Source organism: Mus caroli, chromosome 14 (assembly GCF_900094665.2).
Source record: "Mus caroli chromosome 14, CAROLI_EIJ_v1.1, whole genome shotgun sequence".
NCBI lineage: Eukaryota > Metazoa > Chordata > Mammalia > Rodentia > Muridae > Mus > Mus caroli.
Genome location: NC_034583.1, coordinates 17,734,305 through 17,751,903, shown reverse-complemented (window position 1 = coordinate 17,751,903; position 17,599 = coordinate 17,734,305). Strand labels below are relative to the sequence as shown.

The 17,599-nt window shown below is 49.4% G+C and overlaps 1 long non-coding RNA gene across 1 annotated transcript; it reads left to right on the top strand.

Annotated features, from left to right (window-relative positions):
* Nucleotides 1-7,170: 7,170 nt before the first annotated feature.
* Nucleotides 7,171-14,639, top strand: LOC110308917. Its single transcript, XR_002379635.1, has 3 exons — nucleotides 7,171-7,414; nucleotides 7,858-9,827; nucleotides 14,251-14,639. It is a non-coding gene; the product is annotated as an uncharacterized LOC110308917 (long non-coding RNA).
* The last annotated feature ends 2,960 nt before the right edge of the window (nucleotides 14,640-17,599 follow it).

Here is a 17,599-nt window from a genome sequence, read left to right as displayed (position 1 = left end):
AGGAGCAGGAGGAGCAGGAGGAGCAGGAGGAGCAGGAGGAGCAGGAGGAGCAGGAGGAGCAGGAGGAGGAGGAGGAGCAGGAGGAGCAGGCAGGAGGAGCAGGAGGAGCAGGAGGAGCAGGAGGAGCAGGAGGAGCAGGAGGAGCAGGAGGAGCAGCAGCAGGAGGAGAAAAGAACCCAACTGGGAACATGAGGCAGTCTCCAATGATAGCCTCTCTCTGACTTCTACATTTATGTATGCCACAGAGGTACCCCACCATACACATGCACACACACGCACACACGCATATGCACACACACACTCAATAAATAATCAAATAAACACAATAATAGAAATGTCAATTAAATCTAAAAATGTTGAATATTTAGGTAAAATTTAATTCTTTATGTAAAACTAAACAAACACATCTATTTCATTAGTATGCAAATTTGCTTTCATCTTTAATAAAGGGTAAAATTGCATACCAAAGAATTGTGTTAAAATAAATTTCTTTATGATTTATTATCCAATGTTTGATTTGTATACCTATTTTACATATATAACTAGGGTTGTATAAAAATTTCTTGGATAAAAAGGGTTTGAGAGTAGAAGCTGCTTAAAGAAGCCCTGTTCTAGACCTTTCCTCTGTGAATTTGCATATGTAAATGTGTATTCAGAACATATGGTGTAATGCACATGGACTCCATGTACTCTTTTGCAGAGTTATGGTAGCTGCTTCTTCACGTCTGCAGCAAAATACAGACTAAAGCAGTAGAAGGACTGAAGGGTTTGTTTTGGTTCACAGGAAGAACCTGGAACATCGTGGTAGTGAAGGGCAGGAACATGAAGCCACTGGTCACATTATGTCCACAGTCAGGAAGCAGAGAAGGCGAGTCCGCTGCTCAGCTTCCTTCTTCCTTTTCAGTCCGGAGCCCCACCCCATGGGATGCTTCCGCTCACAGTTAAGATGAATCTTCCCACCTCAGTCAACCTCCTGCAGCTCACCCCTCACAGGCATGCCAGACCCTTGTCTCCTTGGTGTTTCTACAGCTGGTCAAGTTGACAAATTAACCTTGACAATAATAATCTTCAGTGTGCTGCTTCCCACGGTTTGCATAGGAATGACCCTCATAGACTCGTGTATTTGAATGCTTGGCCATAGGGAGTGGCACTATTAGGAGGTGTGGCCTTGTTGGAGTGGGTGTGGCCTTGTTGGAGGAAGTGTGTCACTACTGTGGGTGAACTTTGAGGTTTCAGAAGCTCAGGTCTGGCCAGTGTGTCTCAGTTTCTTCCTGCTGCCCCTAGAACAGGACGTAGAACTCTCAACTCCTCCTCTAGCATCTTGTCTGCCTGTATAATGCCATGCTTCTTGCCATGATGATAATGGACTGAACCTCTGAAGCTCTAAGCCAGCTCCAATTTCTTTTATAAGAGTTTCCAGGGTTGTGGTGTCTCTTCACAGCAATAAAACCCTAACTAAGACACCTCCTTTGGTGAGGCTGCCCCACCTGCTCTGCAGCACAGAGCTGAACCATGAGGCACCCCCAAGCCAGCATTATATAGAGTATGGCTGGAGAGGGAGGGCTTGCGCCTAGGCTCACTGTTGGCTTTGTGCTGCCTCAGAAGTGTCTGCCACCCATGGGTTGTCACCCTCAGTGAGGAAGTGGCAGTGAGCTGAGCTGAGAGTCACAAATGCCTTGTGAAGAACACAAAACTATGATTTCCCCCACGAGCTAGAAGCCCTGAGTTGAAGACCTGGCCTAGAACCATACACATAGAGCTAAGGGCCAGCCCTTCAACTAGGGTGTTGGAGCCAGGGACGGGGAGGTGGAGGGGAGGTGGGACAGGCAACCTGCCGATTGAGTCTTTTCTGAAAGGATGTGATTCAGCCATGGCAAAGACAAACATGGCTGGGGCAAGAAGGGTCATAAGGATGAGGAGGTGGGGCACTATCCATGGCTTTAGTATGTGTAGGATAGTCTTCATCCCACCATGACTCCTCCCTGAATTAGGAAACAGAGGGAAGAGTTCCAAGAAACAACCATTGTTGTTTCTTCTCTTGCACTGGGTGAGGTGGGACACTGCTGGATTCAGTTGACTTGCATTTACAAAGACATGGTTATGTGCACACTTCATTTTGTGTTTTCTGGGAGAGTGTGGTACAGCCAAAGGATGACTGTGAACTGGATCCTCACTTACTCTAGAGGGCCAGGCACACTTCACAAGAATGCCCTTAAATGGGGACTTTTCAAGGGGACCTGGATCAAAGCAGGAGGCCCCGGTGCTATCCTGGAGCAACTTTCAGCTCAGAAAGGCAGAGAGGGCCTTTGAAGAGTTCTGCTGAGGTACAGGCCCTTCCTCAAATGACCCCACCTTTGACTTTGCCTCCTTGGCCTTACCAGATCCATTGTGATGGACAAGTAGGAAGTACATAGATGTGTCCTACCCAAGGTTCAGGCTGTCTCTGACTGCCTACAGCTGAGTGGCTCTCCATCAGCCTCAGTTTCCCATGTGTAAACAGGAAACAATAACACTCTCTACTCGGATGTGCAATGGGACAGATGTCAATACTCAAAGGATGTTCACTTGTTTCTCTGTCCCATGTAACCTCTCAGACCCATACCCGCATGAGACATGTGTTTTACATGGAACCCATCCCTTGTGACTTCTCAGTCCCACACCTGCAGTCTTGCATGAGACAAAGGTCTGCTTGATCCTGGGGACCCACCCGCCTGCTGTCTTAGGTCTGTCCTCCTCACTGTAGTATGTTCATGGGGCAGCTTCGGGAGATGACAGAAGCTTCTGGAAAGGAGAAAATCCCTGTCTCTGAACAGCAATTTTACGTGCTAATCCATCCCCACTGAGTCAGAAGGTGGACATAGTTATTTATCGTGAGGAGGAGCTGAGAGCCAGCACCTGGCAAACTCGCTTAGGTGATTTTGTTTCTGTGGCTCTTACTGTTACTGAGCAATGGGCCCTGGAGGACCAGCTGAGTGCTCGCCGGGGTCCCTTGTCACTTGAGGTGGTATGCATCACTCAAATGCCTCTCGTGGGCCTCTCTTTGCTAAGTTTCCGAAATGGTGACTTACACCCAGTCATCTCACCAGAGAATATTTGTACACTTTGGGTAGGTAGGAATGCTGGCAAAGGAGCTGGGAAAACACAGACACTGCGAAGAGCCCTTGGGAAGATGGCCGGGAAGGTCCCTCCATGAAGCTGAGCTCTTTTTACGCTCTTGTCAGAGAGACCCGCCATCCTGAATCCTTTCCTCCCTCCACACAACACAGAGTGAGCTGCCCCATCCTGGTTCCCCAGTTCTCTCTCTCTCTCTCTCTCTCTCTCTCTCTCTCTCTCTCTCTCTCTCTCTCTCTCTCTCTCTCTCTCTCTCTCTCTCTCTCTCTCTCTCTCTCTCTCTCTCTCTCTCTCTCTCTCTCTCTCTCCTTTCTGCACCACCTTTTCCCTAGGACTTGTAGGACTACATATCATTCATCTCTATAAACAATGTACTAAATACTTGGCTTGAAGCAAGGTATATGTTAGTAGAAGACAAATTTGAAAAGAAATAATTAAAAATTGTTTTACGTGTGTGTGTGTGAGAGAGAGAGAGAGTTATGTGTACATGTATGCTCATGTGTGTTTGCATGTATGCATGGGGAGGGCTGACTCCCATGCACATATGTAATACGCATATGGAGGCCGGAGGTTGAAGTTGAGTGTCTTCCTCAGTCACTCTCTTAGTTTTTAGCTAGTTTATCCTGTGAAGGTGAAGCTCACCAACTCAACAAAGCTGGTTAGTGATCACCTGTCCTAACAGTCTGATGGGCCTCTCCTTTCAAGTCCAAACACCTTGTCTAGGGGCTAGAGAATCTTCCATCTTGTTCTAAATCCAAACCATAAAAACAAAGCAAAACACAACAAACACAAAAATCAAATTATCTCCTGGAATTGAAGCTTCCCAGGCTGGGAGTGGCTCAGTCTGTAAAGCGCTCGTCTGCAAGCTCCAAATGACTTGTGTGTGATCTGGAGTGCATGCAAAACATCTGGCATGGTGGTGTGCTCTTATAATCCCCATTATGGCTAGAGGTGGGAATAGACTGACCCCTGGAAGTTCACTGGCCAGCTAACAGTCTACTTGGTGGCATTCAGGCCAAGGAGAGACATCTCAAAGAGCATAAGGTGCCCAGAGTATGAATTTGTCCACTCACCTCTACTGGTATACACACACACACACACACACACACACACACACACACACACACACAGAGCAAAACCAAACAGCATTCCCAGGCCTGAATTTCTTCCTTGGTGAGGGTAGGAACGGGGCAGAAAATGCGTCTGGCATTCCATGTCACAGCTATGGCCACAGACCCCAAAAGGGACAGCCTGGATGCATGACAGCCAATGTTCTCCTCACATCAAAGTCCTTCGGGGTCCAGCTCACATGCTGAACTAGACCTTGGATAGTGGTCCATGGATAAAAATGTCTCACCTTTTTTATCCCAGGATCCCAGCTCAACATGCCACAGACAAACCTTTCACAAGGGCCGCCATCCTCAGAGCATCACTGCTGTGGTAATAGGCCTCTCCTCTTGATCCTGAGTGAGTCCCAGGAGCAAAGCAGAGATGGAAGCAATGGCTATGTCTGCCTGCACACATGGACTCTGTAGCTTCCTTCAGGGTGGAGCACAAGCTGTCTTGCAGCTCTGGACGTCATCATAAAGACTTTGGCAGAGTGGCAAGGTTGAGGTGCTCCCTAGCCCCCCACCCCCACCCCTGTGTGAGGATTGTCGTGCAAACATGGAAGTTAGAATGAAGTTTTTTGTTGGATGAAGCCAAAAGAAAACAGAAGTGTGTGACCACATTTAGTAGTTGATCTCAAAGCAAACCTTTGTCAAGAGCCTAAAACTTCAGGGGCCATGGATGCCGAGAAAGGGTGAGGAGAACCAAGGTAGGCTAGGGACAGGGTACTGGAAGGTGTCGCTGAGAGGGTCTAGGGAAGGGAGGGCAGAGACTGTGCAAGAGGAACACAGAAGCAGGGCTTGGGTTCCCTGTAACCTTCACATGCCCAATTCCCAGAAGTTACTATCTCACAGAGGGAGGCCCCATGACAGTGGATGACATTAGCATGCAATGTTTTAATGCATGACAAACAAGACAGGCACGGACACTGGTCTGTCCACCTGAAATGGTCCGTCTTGGGGTCTCAGGCAGGTCTCTTCCCTTTTTCCAGTCTCAGTTTCCCCACTTCTTATGAGTTATTTCACCACTGGCCTTTAAGAGTTTGTGTCTGGTTATTGACCTGGTGAGGAGGGAGGGCAGATGGGGAAGCCAACTGTAGGGGTGGTGAGGAGGGAGGGCAGAGGGGGAGGCCAACTGTAGGGGTGGTGAGGAGGGAGGGCAGGCAGGGAGGATAACTATAGGGGAGGCCACACTGGGCTTCCTTCTCTGACATAATTTCTCTTAGCAGCTGATTGAGAGAGCCAATGGGCCCTATTACCCATGTCCCCATGTCTCTACAGAACTCAGAGATGACACAGAGATGTCAATGCTACCCATAGCCGGTCATGCAGAATTGTGAGGAGCAGGCTAGCAGGCAGGTGGCCTCACAGTGATGAGTGGCTTAGACAAAGATGGCCACTGGAGAATTACAGCCCCTGCCCCAAACTCCCTGGGGAGATCCTGAGCCTGGCTAATGACCTAAATAGTAGTGTTCTGTTTATTCCTTGCTCACCTGGGTACACCCGCTCCCTCTAAGGAACCCCGTCTCCTGAGCACAGTAACCTCACAGTCTCCAGTCCAGGAACCAGCTGTGGCCTCCACATCTGTGCACAGCCTGGGTGGCTCAGAGTCTGAGCAGCTGGAGAATACAGGCCCAACAAAGGCAGGAAACAGGGAAAACCAACCAGAAGAGAAACAGCAATGCACTTCCTCCACAGGGATGCATCAACTGTCTGTTCTCTCTGAGGAAGCTTGGCCTCTCACTGCAAGGTCTCTCTAGCTGTATAAGGAAGGCAGTTTCCTGTCACACTGACAAGTTACCTGACACAGTCAACTCAAAGGAGTGAAGACCTGAGATTTTGGTCCATCCTGTCCAGCCATGTTGCTTTTTGACTAGGGGTATCACAGGACCAGCATGGTGGCAAAGAGGCCCGAGGCCTGAGGCCCGAGGCCCACGTCCTTTTGGGAAACAAAGCAAAGAGAAGGGAGGAGCCAGATTCCAATATGTCTTCAAAGACACTTTCCCAGGGACCTTACCTTCTCCTGTTGGGTCCCTACAGTTAAAAGGTCTTATCACACCCTAACAATAGCACAGACTAGGAACCAATCTGTCAACTCACAGGCCTTTGAGGAACACTTACCATCCAAAGCACAGCAGTGTTTGGTCTAGGTTAGGGAAGAGCACGTGGTGTGCCGGAGCATCCTTGTGCCGAAGCCTCCTTGGGGTCCTGGTGGCTTTGCCTTGCAGGCTCAGACCTGGACCCACATCAGTTTCTCCTTTCTCCAATGACTTAACTGCCCAGGGGAGGCTGCAGTGGGTTTCTATGAAAGCGGCAGGATTCCCCTGCCATGCTGTCTCTCCCAGGAAACCTCCAGCATGCACTACAACACATAACTGTCACTCCAGTTTCTTTCCCCCGCTCCTCAGGGTTTCTCTCATCCCCTTCCAGACATGTGTCCTACTTTTCTATTCACCTTCCACATCTGCTTCTAAACTCTAACCATGATCTGCTGTGGGAGGAGATGGTTGACAATCGCCAGCATGCAGGAAGAAGGGGATGGTTTTCCTCCCACTAGCAAGATGCTCTAGGATGGGCTGTTTGGGATCCACTGCCTTCGTAGAGAAACTGGGAGAGGGGGGCAGATGTGGAAACTGAGGCTCAAAGAGACTATGACCTCTCCCCAAGGTCTACATGAGGTTGTACATCAAGTCGGTGGGGGGCTGGGCCATGAGCCTATAGCACTGCAGCCTGAATCTCAGCCAATTCTAAGTCTTTTCGGGAACCTTTTTGACAGATGGCTTCCCTCTGCATGAATGCTTCTAGTTCCTGGGAGCCCAGCCCTGTGGAAGGCAACTTCTGTGCTTCTGGGCAGAGCCCCAGCTCCTTCTACCCTGCAAAGTGTTGCTTTGTGACAGTCACCTTCCACTGACACGCCTTACCTTTCATTTGTTGGGTCATTCATTCATTCATTGATTTGATCACATGCCTGTGTCTAGTGAAGTTTATGAGCCCATCTTAACTCTCCGAGCTGGGACGGCCCCATAGAGTACAACGCGTGTAGTGTAGACCTGAGTTCTGCTCCAGGCTGGCAGTGATTCTAGCTGTGGTCTCTCCTGCATCTTCAGGACCAACCACACAAAGGCACTACATAATGAAAAGGGTATTTTCATGGTGGGGAATATGAATGAGCTGACGTGGAACAGGAAGATGTCCAGGTATGATGACAACACACAACACAGCCAGTTCTTCTAGGAGCGGGGCTTTCCTGAGGAAAGGGGAATTAGCTGTGAGACAAATGGTAAGGTTTCCAGAGACAGGAGGTGGGGAGAGCTAGGAGGAGCAGAGGCAGAGACATGATAGACAACGGACATGATACAATGGAGATGCTCCCTCAAGCCTGTGTGCTGCGGTCTCGGGGTGAGAATAGTGAGCAAAGAGAAAGGCAGCAACAAGAGACCATTGAACACAAAAAGCCTTGAACCCTAAGCAAAGGCATCTGCATGTTGGTCTAAGGCAAGAGGAGGTTGCGGTGGGTTTCTATGAAAGTGGCAGGTTTCAAGTGATGCCCTGTGATGATAGCTAGCGCTCTCTCTCTCTCTCTCTCTGTGTGTGTGTGTGTGTGTGTGTGCTCGAGTGCACATCTCTGTATGCATGTCAGTGCTTATATGTATCTGCTTCTTTGTGTGTCTTTCATCTGTGTGTCTCTGTTGTGTATATATTTTGCATCTGTGTGTGTATGTTTCTGTGCGTGTCTTTATGTGTGTGTCTACGTATGTCAGTGTGTGTCTCTATCCGTGTGTCTGTGTATGTCTGTGAACGTGTGTGTGTGTGTGTGTGTCAGTGTGAAATGCTAGCTCCACCAGGAAGCCTCACGACTATCCAGGTGAGACATGATTACAGGGCAGCCAAATGACCAATCATTTCCCAGCTGAATGGTAATTGGACATTCCAGACTCCAGGGTCTTGGTATCCTCCACCACAGCTTCCTCTGCACTGCTAGCTCACCACAGGAGAGTGACTTAAGCTGCTTATGGGTAATCCAGCTCTCAGCCCTCACCCACCATAGCTGCCAGCCCCTCAGCGGGCAGAGTTGGGTTTCTGCATGAGGACACTGATGTCTTCTTCCTTACCCTTTACATCTTGGGGAGTTGACAGCCTCTGCCTAGAGCTGAAGCCACACCATTAGGCCCCAGCACATCAACTCTCATCCTTCTCCCACAAGTCTGGGGCTGGCGACATCCTCACCAAATTGGCTTCCCTAGTTCCCTGGCCCAAATTGATTAATCATCAGGCAGTTTCAGCTATCAGCCCTGCTGCAATTGGCATATTTATTTCTAATCAGCTCTTAAAAATGGCATCATTCAGAGGTGCTTAACCACATTACTTAATTCTCAGCCTGTATTGCTATTGATTTCAAATATTCTCCTTCAGATATGGCTCATCACTTAATGCAGAAGTCTGTTTATATAATAATCTTATCTGGTTACTAAAATCTGTGAAATCTCTTCAATTGCCTCTAATGCAAGATTGGAGGCTGGTTGCTAAATGAGTCAATTTTACTTTAATTTGGTTTATTTACAGTACATGTTTTAATGCCGCACATTCCCGTCTTCCGCAGCAAAGCTGAAAAGAAAGGCAAATATGGGCGCAGAGAGAGGCATGCGCTTTTCTCCGTCTGGAGGAATGGAGGGGGCTGGTTGGCAGCGCTCCCAGAACAACACTAAACTTCTGGCCTCTAGTGACCAGTGCGAGAGGCCTACCAAGACCCTCAGTATCCACAGTATTGGTACAGTTCTGTCAAGAGTACCCAAGGAAATCACATGGTCCCAGATCTTCCGTTTTGTACAGATGAGAGAGTTGCTCACAACGTAGAGTCTTCCTTATCTGGGAAATGGGGCCAAGGTAAGATTTTTCCAGGTGTCTTGGCAAGACACCACCAGGAGACTCCAAGGTTGATGAGCATACAGCAAAGGCACTGTGCAGCATACCTCTGCCACTTCCACTCCATTGGCAAGGCCCCCACAAGCACCATTCCCCTCTGCCCCCACACTTCTGCTGTGAGGGTGACCGAAGACTCCTGTGAGTTGTCTTTCAAACGGCGGAGGCCCTTTGAGCTGCAAAGGACAGAGGCCAACAGTTCTAAGTTTGCTGAGTTTCCTAAATTTGAAACTCTAAACTGGAGAGTAAGGCACAGCCTGTTTGGGACCAGCAAAGACAGGTCCTGAGGCAGGAGTTCAGACCTGAGACTCACAGACTCTCTGCCTTCACGTAGTCTTACAGCATCTCTGTTCTTAACTAAAAGTCTCTGTGTCAGTCTCCTGTCCCAGTGCACCATCCCTCCCGTAGGCTTGATTCCTGGTGCTGTTCTCTCTACCTATGGCTTTCATAAGTGGAGGATGGGCTCTCGTGTCATTGATTATTGGTGGTCTGAAGACCATGTCCCTGGGACCAGATGTCTGTCCCTGGTCCCGTCACCCTTGTCTGTGATAGAGAGCCCAGCTGTACTTCAAATGCAAAGCTGGTATCTGCAGCATCTGCAGAAGACGATGGGAGCAGAAGGTCCTGGCTCTGATTTATCCTTGCCTTCCAGAGACACAATTGGCAGAGTAACCCAGATGCCACCTCATGGTAAGTGGATCCCATCAGGCTGACTGAAGTGACTGTGGGATGCTAAGTGAACTGGACACCCTCTTCTGTCCTTTCCACTTCTAAGGCAACACGAAGGAAGAACAGAGAGCTGAGGTTTGTCTTTCTCCTCTAGCCCAGCAGAGCTCAGGAGCCTCCCATTTTGCCCAGAACACCACAGCTCTCTCTTGGTCAGGTGTGAAAGCTGCCATTTCATGCTTATCTCCCCCAATTAACAACAGCTGGTCCCCTATAAAACCAACTGGTAAGATGGTTTGTTATTGGAAGACAATGCAACATCATTAGGCTTTAATGGCTACAGCCCCGTTTACCGTGCTGAGTTCGCAGGGTTAATGTGGCGAGATGTTGGGTCCCACCCTGCTGGGCTGCTGGGCTCTTTGCTATTTTTAGGCATCTTCTTCAAGCCTCATTTTCTGAATCATGGAGCCGGGAGGTACTGGGGAGGTGGATGAGGGTCTTTATTTCCTGGAAAGAGAATTATTCAGGAGGTGGTTGGAGCCGTATTTAGAAGAACCAGTTCATCAAATGAAGTAATTTTGAATTAAAAATTTCTAAGAGAGAGAGAGAGAGAGAGAGAGAGAGAGAGAGAGAGAGAGAGAGAGAGAGAAGAACGCAAGCCTGTTGTGTATGTGTATGTGTGTGCCTGCACGCAACAACCTGTCTCTTTCAGCAGCTAGATAAGTGTGTGCTTCCCCACCCCCACCTTTCTTTACCACTGATCACCTCTGTTTGGCCCACTGAAATGAGTCCAGGTCCCGGGTTGAGATCTGAAGGAAGTCATAAGCTGGGCTCATTGAAGGACATTTCCCCTGGCAATCAAAGAACTGAGCACTTGCCTGGGAGAGAGAATCTCAGACTGACCGTGAACTCGAAGTCACACTCACCAAATTTGGTTCTGAGAATAATCTGCACTACTTGTAGTTCAAAATGGCCTCCCTATGTGACAATGTCACCCTGTGCCTTAAAACCGAAGCTGGAGTCTGCATATTGATCTTAGTGGTGGTGATTCACAGGGCTGCCACAGAGGTCCGCTCTTAGGTAAAGGGGTTGGAAATCTCCATTATAGTCTTTCGTTCACTCAGCAAACAGGACTAACAGTGTCTATGGCTGGCAGGTGCCACTGACCGAATGACTGCCTGGGAAAGCCAGGCAGAAATACCAGAGAGAAGCTAGGTTTTGGTCAAAGAAGTTTTACCTACATTCCACTCTGTGCCTTCCTCCCTCGCTCGCTTGCTCGCTCCCTCCCTACCTCTTTTCTTCTCCTTCCCCCTTCCTTCTTTTTCCTTCTCTCCTTTTCCTTCCCTTTCCTTCTATCTTCCTCCTTCCGCTCTATCTCCTACCAAGAGGAAGCCCCAGTACCAGGCACACCAAGGTCAGGAATGGTGTCCCGGGCCGTGGACAGCCAGTTTCCAGCCTGAGGCTTGGACAGAGCTTAAAGGTGAGGCCGGCAGCCGCCAGTCAAGGCTGACACAAGGCCTCTAGCTCCTTCTGTATTTACTCTCCTGCTCCCCCTGTGTTGATACTGAGGTAAACAAGTCTGATTACTCCTCTGCCAAGGGAGCCATCATAGAGAGGAGGCATCCATCTCTCACCAAAGTCCTATCAGGAGGAGATCCAATGCAGCCATCCTGGCATGCAACTGCCCCAGGAATAGATGGGAATAGGTGGAACTAGGGAAGCTGCCCCTGCCCCTACACACAGAGCATGGAACATTTAATTATGTTCAGCGAAGATCTGGAGTGAAGTCACAGCCCTCTATCCTGATGTCCTGTTAATGCAGAGGGACAAGTCTGCTCTTACATCCTGGGTGGGAGTAGATTAAAAGGACTCACTCTCTGCTCTTCTCCTGAAGCATTTCATCAAATAGAGCCACAAGCACTCACTTCTGCTTCTCTCTCTCTCTCTCTCTCTCTCTCTCTCTCTCTCTCTCTCCCTCTCTGTCATCTCTCTGTCATGGTCAGTGATACAGTAGCCTCCACCTGCTTAGATCCAGAAGGAAGCAGTTAGATCTATATTCATTTTTAAAGTATGTATTCATTTAGTGGATGTCTGTAGCCTGTGTGGGTTAATGCAGACCAGGCTCGTGAAGGAGCCCTTGAGGTCACAGGAGGGCTTTGGGTTTCCTGGAACTGAAGTTACAGACAGTGGTGAGTAGCCACGTGGGTGCTGGGAACCAAACCAGGGTTCTCTGTAAGAGCACCCAGTGCTCCTAACCACTGAGCCATCTCTCCATCCCAAACACTGCTTTATTCTGATTTCCAGATTAGGACACAGTTGTTCAAGCATGGACGGGGAGGAGGCTCATAGGCCACACCCCAAGCTGAGGGACTCTTGCAGAAGTTAATGGCTGCTGGCGGAGAGGGAGTTAGTTTCTCTTTGGGGGTGTAGCCCCAGATAAGGTGCCCATGCTCCCGTAAATAACCCCACACCCGCGTTCATGCATACAGCCTTAACCAAGGGCATGGATAGGGTGATGAGATTGGGAGAGGATGACAGAAGGTCATGGAGGTGTTTGTATATGGTGAGAATGTGTTGTATATGTGTATAAAAATTGTCAACAAATGAAAACAATTTAAATAAGGGCATGAGTTTGAAAAAAATAATTGTTGTGCCCTTTTGGAGAGTAGGTAAAAATCCAAAAGAAATCAGTTAAACACCAATGATAACAGTGTGACTGAAGGAGTCAAGTGCCCTGGGAGTCACTCAGAATGTCTTTTTAGCTCTTTACTTTATGTAGGTACCATGTGCCCTCACACAAAAATTCTACCTCCCTTGAGTGTCAAGATCTGACTTGAAGGCAGACACTATTCTGGATAAGCAAGCCATCATTCACCGGCCCCTTCACCCTCCGTATCTCACCTATAAGCCCAAGCCCACCTCACCACGAGTCTAACCAGATACCTGGCAGTCTGCAGCAGGGGTGTCACCAATAAAAGAATGGGAGACACACTCCAAAAAAGGGACCCTGTCCAGGCTCTCTAGAGTAGGACTTTAGGCAAACCTCAATAGGCGCCGTTTCCACTGCATGCAGGCTTCCTGCAAACCAGCTGACCTGTATTTACAGTCTCCACATTTGTTTTGGAAGAAATCCAAATGTCCACTTAACTGGGCTGGAGGCCAGCATAATCTTCCTATATTGTTTGTAACCACGAGATTAATGGCGGGCCTTGCTCTGAGCCTCGTGGTGACATCATTCACCTTGGGGTGTCTCTTCAGTGCAGATTACAATAATGGATTGGTCTTCACAGGGGCTGTCAGCTCTGCTTGAGGAGCCTCAGCTTCTGCAGAGAAGCAGCCTAGGAAACAAGTTGCATCATTTCGGAAATGGACCATGTTGAGCCTGACACAAGGAACATTCCAGGCTCCGTTTGAATAAAATGCCTGATTCTCTATCTCTGTGTCTGTCTGTCTGTCTGTCTGTCTGTCTCTCTCTCTCTCTCTCTCTCTCTCTCACACACACACACACACACACACACACACACACACACTTGAGGTCATAACGTACAGACAATAAGTTACTATAAGAGGTAAATAAGAAGCACAGCATGTACTTGTGTCCTAGAAATTAACACACATTTGTGTCATTCATGGAAAGATGATGAATCGGCTCATCTGATGCTAAAATATGTCACAGGTTATAACTCAGCAACAACGAGGAACAATTCCATTAACAAGTGGACAAAGAAGGATCTAATAGACAATCTTCCAAGGAAGAGAGACAAAGGGCCAGTGATGACATGCTGAGACTCTCACTGTTACTAATCACTGAAGAGACACACACTAAAAACACAGCGAGGGATAGGGAGATGGCTTAGTGGTTAAAGAGCTTGCTGCAAAATCACGAGGACCTGAGTTCAGATCCCCAGCACCCAGTAAGAAGCTGAGTGTGATAACACAGGCTGGTAATCCTGATGATGGGAAGGAGTATCTTAGGGGTGTGATGGCCAGCCAGTCTAGCCAATAAGGGAGTTCCAGATTCAGTGAAAGACCCCCACCTAGAAACTAAGGCACAGGGTGGCTGAGGGCCTGATACTGACATCTGGCCTCCATATGCACACACACAGGACTGCACTTGCCTGAAGCGCCTTCTGTCAGGTCCTGTCCTGAAATTCAGCAATAAGGAAGGAAGTTGATTCAGAGACACAGGTCCACACAAAGACTAACACACAAGCACAACACAGTCTGAGATAGAGGCATCGCAGCAGAAATGTCTGGAGTGGTGGTGGGCAGGCAAGTGGGACTCGCCTCTGAGACCTTTTGCCTGAAGCTACCGAATGTCCTGGCAAAACCTGAGAGGGCCCTGCACTTTGCCTGCTGTCAACCCACATCCCTCATTCTTAGCCTGGGGCCAGGTAGTAATGAGTGGCGTTCGAAAGGGGTATCTCAGTCATGTGTCTCTTTCCAGGTACAGCAATGGCCAGCTGTGCAGCCTGGGGCAAGCAACTTCCTCTCAGTGCATCTTGGATTCCTCCACATTGGGCACGGATGCTTCTGATGGTATTGGGATTTGCAGGGAGGAGCCAGGGATTGGCAAGCAAGGGCCCAGCTCCTCCTCGCCTGTTGCCTGTGACTGACTGTACCACTCAACACCCGAAGGCTCCCGTGTGCATTTGCCCAGGCATCTCTTCCATCCCCTCCATCCCCTCCATGGTTCTGCCCCTCTGTGACCCTCTCCTCATCCGAGCCTCAAAGCAGGGGTGCATGGTTTGATGTTAACTGGCCTGGACAAAATGCTTTCTGCTGGCAATTGCCTTCATTGCCTGCTGTAAAATTACATCTATATTTAAATATGCTGAGATAATTCTTAAGTTTTATTAGTACTTAAATATTTTGGCATGTTTATTTCTCCTGAAACAATTATGGAGGTTTCATTGTTTTACTTGAAAAAAAAAAAGAGAGAGAGAGGCTAAATCTTCTCTTACAATAACCCCCCCCCCCCGACAGGCTGGGTATGGTGCTCAAGAGCTCCAGTGTACCCTGTTATCAGTTATTCAGGTGAGGTAGAACCTGGTAGGAAGGAGCTGGCCTTCCTGCTGTAATCTGGTCACCCTCTGCAGACCTCGAAGCTTCTGTCATGTGACTTCTCCTCCTTATAACCACGCCCCACCTCCAGTAATCATAATAGGGCTCTCAAAGTCACCCCCACACTCTACTGTCCCCAGGGTTTGGTCCCACCCTTGTCTACAGCCCCTATGGACTTCTCCTCCTTGACTGAGCCAGTCTGAGCAAGCCAGTTGTTTTCTGAGGCTCCTGGAGGGTGGGGTGGGGGTGGGGTGGAAGGGGAGGCGGGGCGAGGACACACTGAGGCTTTGTTTAGAAGTATTGTGGTTAATGCTAATAACAGCTGGGAGAGTGGAAAGGGCAGGGCTGCTTTTCCTCATTTTAAAGATGGAGACAGCAAAGTCCAGAAAGGTTGCCTGACCTGCCCAAAGTCACACAGGTGGTAAGCAAAGGACACAGTCTCGGTCGCCAAACAGAGGGTTCCCACTCTACCCAACTGCCTCGAGGCTGGCAGGGGGTCTCAAGCTGCCTGATGCCACATGGAAAAAGTGCTCCGTTTTAAACTTTGGAGAAGACCTGCCCTCTATGGCGGGGCACTTGTTTCAACAATGTGTATCCTGTGTTGTAGGTGGGGAAGCATAGCAGTCCAGTGACAGCAGGGAGACCCAAGACTCGACCCTGTGTTAGACATGTGGCTTTGACTACATTCCTTCCCCTCTGCAGGGCGGGGGGGGGGGGCGGGATGACACCCACAGAGAAGGGGCCCAGCAAGCACTTGGACCTTGAGGCATGCACTGCTTGAATCAAAGCATGCATGTGCAGCATCCATCTGAGGCTATTGCCCTATTTGACAGATGCAGAAGCCAAAACACAGACAAGACCAGGGGGCCCCTACCCTGTCCCATGGCTGACTCCAGGCTCAGAGCCCACATGATCTCCAGAGGAGGAGGCTGGGGGAGCAGGGCATCAGAATCCACACAGCACAGCATGGGGGACTTTACAGGTGAGGAGGCAAGGCCAGATCAGAACTAATATCACACTCACACAATTGTGGCAGCCATGCTTCTCAGCCCAGATTCCGGTCTAGTCTGTGTAATATCAGCACAGACGAGATATCAGCTCCTATAATTCTCTTCTCCAGGAAGCTAGTCTGGCTTCCATTTTCCATGTTAACTGCAAGACCACTGCCCCTCCTAACCTCCCAAGACCTGGCATCTAGGGGACCCTGGGCTCTGCACACAGCATGGATGCCTCTCACCTTCCCAGGAAAAATAGGAGTCAAGCAGGTACATTGTTGTAGTGAGCTCCCTATTTTATAGACAAGCCAGCCCCCAGCTGCCCAGATGAACACTACCCACAGCTTTGTTAAAGTCGGGGAGCCAGGCTGTTTGACAGAACAGTGTGCGGCTAAAAGGTAACTGCTGAGACCTGGCTCTTGGACTATGACAGCCAGCTGCATGGCTTTGGGAAACTCTCGCTCCCTCTGAGCCTTTGCACTCTTACCTGTGAGATGTGTCTTGTCAGTGACGACATCTTCTGACCTATTAGGAAGGCTTAGGATTAAGGCATTTCATAGCAACTCTAACGGTTCAGAGCTGAGGGCAGCCACAGACTCCACGGCAACTATCATGGCACCTCTGGAATATACAGCCACTCCCAGGGTGATCCTCATCAGGGGACGGAGAGAAGTGCTCACGAAGCCTCACAGAAGGGACTCAGGAGCAGCAGCCCTCCTTTATTTGTACATTTTAAGAGCCCTGCTTTCCTCCGGGTTGTGACATTTTCAACATTTCAATCCTTTCTCAGCATATGGTGGAAATTTCATTACTGCAGCTTTAGGTAGAGGGAAAATGCCAACCACGGTGTGGGGAGACGCGCTTCAATACTTCAGACACTGGCTAAGCAGACCTCTCTGTGCGCAGCTCCGGGGGGAGGCCAAGGGGCTCAGCAGTCTCTATTCAAGGGGAGACCCTAGAATCACAGTGCCCACACTCAGGACAAATAACACCATGACAGGAGGCTGAGCAGGGTGGTGCAGCAGAGCCTCCTTGGGTCTCAGGCACTAAGCCCTGTTTCCAAGCCAGGTAGCCACAGCCCCCTGCACACAGACTGGTCACTGTGAAATGATTGGGTATACATACTGATGCCTATCTGCAGGAGCAACCCCCACAGTCTCCTGTTCCCAGAGCCCAGATAGGAGGAGGGAGGAGGAGGAGGACTCACTGGCTTGCACCTGGGTGGTCTACAAAGACTCTCCAGAGGCAGAGAGCTGCCTTGGGCAGGGGGAAGGGGTGGAGAGGATGGAGGGGGCCTTTCTGTAAGAATGTAATGTTAGAATCTGAACCAGACAGCTGCTCGGGCAGCAATATCTGCTGCAGCCTGCCCCTGCTTCCCCCTGACAGACACCAACAGGCACCACACCGAGGATGTTGCCTGACCGCTACAAAGCTAACAGACTCCAGGTGCAGGGCTTCCTCACCTGGGGAAGTTACATTCACATCAAAGAAGAGCATTGATGGACAGACTTCCTGCCTCCTTTTCCCATCCCTGCCTTTTTGCCTGGGAGTCAGAGAGCATGGTAACAAACCTGCTGTGAAATCACCCCCTTCCCTTCCTGCGGAAGATGAGCCACCAACTTCTGTCTGTCCATGGCATTAAGAACTCTTCGAATAAACTTCTTAGCCCTAACATTCTGTCTCTGCATCCCCTCGAGTCTCACCTCAGAGACTTTTCCAGTTCTGGGGTGGGGGGGG